Here is a 3,185-nt window from a genome sequence, read left to right on the forward strand (position 1 = left end):
TGAATCACGGCCTTGTTCGTTTTGAGAGTTCTAATGAGGGGGAAATCCCCAGTAAACGTAGGTGGAGGTACTGCTTCATCACTCCATTCTCGCATTGTTTGGGTTTCCTGGCTAATTCCCCAACAACCTCAGGAGACCCTCACAACCAGGGTTCCCTCTAAGCTGAGTTAGTGTGAGCTAGCTCACAGTTTTTTAGCCTCCGGCTCACACATTTTTGTCTCAGCTCAGGAAGGATGGCTCCAGAGCAAACTAATTTATCCAGCAGTCAAATCACTCGCTCACAACTTTAATGCCAGTAGCTCACGAAGTAGAATTTTTTCTCACAAGACTCCTCAGCTTAGAGGGAACATTGCTCACAACCCCTTAGGGCAGTGGTGGCGAACCTATGGCACAGGTGCCAGAGGTGGCCCTCGGAGCCCTCTCTGTGGGCACGCGTGCCATCGCCCCAGCCAGGCCCAGACCATCATTAAAGCGTGGAATTCTAGGCCAAATAATATTTAAGTCAATGAAAGCCTTTGGGATTGCTTTCCTGACTTTGTTTGGATTGTCTTAAGTTAATGTATGAGTTGTTTTTTCTAAAGTAAAACCTCCGTATTCAGGTTAAATTGGCGTGTTGGCACTTTGCGATCAATAAGTGGGTTTTGGGTCGCAGTTTGGGCACTCGGTCTCTAAAAAATTCGCCATCACTGCCTTAGGGTAACACCACGTAGAGCGCATTGCAGTAATCTAATCGAGAGGTAACCAGGGCATGCGTCGCCGCAGCAGCCAGATCTCTGCCCAGGAAAGGCCGCAGCTGGCTAAACGGTCTGGTTACCCTAAAAGTTAACAAATGTCTTGTGGCAGAAACTTCCCTGAGCGGAGGCCTGCCTTTTGCCAGGGGCAATGACACATTAATGGAGAACCTCGTCCCTAAAATGTATTCTGGAAAAGATGGAAAAGTACATATGACTGGCTAAAGCACAAAAGGAAAATATAATTTGTAAGCAAAGAACTAGTGAACATCATACATGTTGAAAATGAATGATTTTTGGAGATGTATAATTGATTGTCTAATTATTATATTTTATATATACTGAATTCGAAGTAATGTAAAGATGAAAAATGTTAAGTCGTGCGCTTAACAACGAGTCGGAGAGTGATTTCAGCAAGAATGCGGTTTATTCTCAGCAGCCAGATCTCTGCCCAGGAAAGGCCGCAGCTGGCTAAACGGTCTGGTTACCCTAAAAGTTAACAAATGTCTTGTGGCAGAAACTTCCCTGAGCGGAGGCCTGCCTTTTGCCAGGGGCAATGACACATTAATGGAGAACCTCGTCCCTTTTAGCCAGGCAATCTAATCCTCTCCGCCCATCCCCAAACAAACAGCTCTTTTTCGGAAGCCACTGATAGATTTTCTCGTGATCGGCGATATAGGAGCGCCGTTAAATTTCATTAGGCAGTCCTCTACCGCCCCCGCCCCCAAGTCTATAAAAACTGTCCGTCCCCCCCACATACATTCTCCAGGATTCTTTTGCTGCAGAGCGGACTCTAATCTGGGAGAACCAGGTTTGATCCCCCACTCCTCTACTTGCAGCTGCTGGATGACCTTGAGCAAGCCGTAGTTCTGGCAGAGCTGTTCTTGAAAAAGAGCAGTTTCTGTCAGAGCTCTCCCAGCCCCACCTGCCTCACAGGCAGTGTTCCCTCTAAGCTGAGTTGGTGTGAGCTAGCTCACAGTTTTTTAGCCTCCAGCTCACAGATTTTTGCCTCAGCTCAGGAAGGAGGGCCTCAAAGCAAACTAATTTGAGCAGCAACCAAATGGCTCGCTCACAACTTTAATGCCAGGAGCTCACAAAGTAGAATTTGTGCTCACGAGACTCCACAGCTTAGAGGGAACATTGCTCACAGGGTGCCTGTTGTGGGGAGGGGAAGGGGAAGGAGTTTGTAAGCCGCTCTGAGACTCCTTTGGGTAGTGAAGGGCGGGGTATAAATCCAATCTCTTCTTCCAGTTTGGTGTGGTGGTTAAGTGCGTGGACTCTAATCTGGGAGAACCGGGTTTGATTCCCCACTCCTCCACTAGTGGCTGCTGGATGACCTCGGGCAAGCCGTAGTTCCGTCAGAGCTGTTCTCTCAAGGGCAGTTCTCTCTCAGAGCTCTCTCAGCCCCACTTACCCTCACAGGGGTGTCTGTGGTGGGGAGGGGAAGGGAAAGGAGTTTGTAAGCCACTCTGAGACTCCTTCGGGTGGTGAAGGGCCGGGGTATAAGTCCAATCTCTTCTTCTCCTTCAGAATATCCATTTGACAGCCAAGCAACCCTCTGGCGTCACCCTTCGACCTCTCAGGCCAACCTTTGGGACTCGTCTTTGAGGACTCCGAGAAAATGGCTGCCTCCCAAAACCAACATTTTGTCTCTCTGGTCATGATCCTGGTTTTAGCCGCAACGGTCTGTAAGTAGAGTGCGCTCTTGTTCGTTGACATGTCTACCTCACGGGGTTGTTGTGAGGAGAGAATCAAATAGAGGAGAACGATGTAAACAGCTTTGGGTTAGGGTCGCCAGCCTCCAGGGGGTACCTGGAGATCAGTGTTCCCTCTAAGCTGAGTTAGTGTGAGCTAGCTCACAGTTTTTTAGCCTCTGGCTCACACATTTTTGTTTTAGCTCAGGGAGGATGGCTCCAGAGCAAACTAATTTATGCAGTAGCCAAATCACTCACTCAGAACTTTAATGCCAGCAGCTCACAAAGGAGAATTGTTGCTCACAAGACTCCACAGCTTAGAGGGAGCATTGCTGGAGATCTCCCACTATTACAATCGATCTCCAGATGACCCTGGTCAGCCTCCCCCCTGGAGAAAATGGCTGCTTGGGAGGGTGGACTGGCATTGTATAGGGTCGCCAACCTCCAGGTGAGGGCTGGAGTTCTCCCGGAATCACAACTGATCCCCAGACCACATAAATTACTTATTTAATATTCGCTCATTTAAAACGTTTATTCCCCATCTCCTGGAGAAAATGCCTTCCTTGGAAGGTGGGATGCGTGGCATTATGCCCGACGGAGGTCCTTCCCCTCCCTAAATCGCTCTCTCCCAGGCTCCGCCCTCAAGTCTCCAGGTATTTCTGAACCCAGAGTTGGCAACTGTACGTTTTACCCTGCTGAGGTCCCTCCCCTCCCCAAACTAGGCTTGCCAAAAAAAAAAAAAAACCCCCGATTTTTGGGC

At 48.9% G+C, this 3,185-nt stretch overlaps 1 long non-coding RNA gene across 1 annotated transcript in view; it reads left to right on the forward strand.

Moving 5' to 3' along the window:
- The first annotated feature begins 1,504 nt into the window (after nt 1-1,504).
- Nucleotides 1,505-3,185, forward strand: part of LOC107107016 — a 7,589-nt gene continuing 5,908 nt past the window's right edge. The window contains exons 1-2 of the long non-coding RNA XR_001482383.1: nt 1,505-1,542; nt 2,262-2,419. This is a non-coding gene — a long non-coding RNA (uncharacterized LOC107107016). The remainder of the gene's footprint in view (nt 1,543-2,261; nt 2,420-3,185) is intronic.

Source organism: Gekko japonicus, unplaced genomic scaffold, assembly GCF_001447785.1.
Source record: "Gekko japonicus isolate JY-2015 unplaced genomic scaffold, Gekko_japonicus_V1.1 scaffold8553, whole genome shotgun sequence".
In the NCBI taxonomy this organism is placed as follows: Eukaryota; Metazoa; Chordata; class Lepidosauria; order Squamata; family Gekkonidae; genus Gekko; species Gekko japonicus.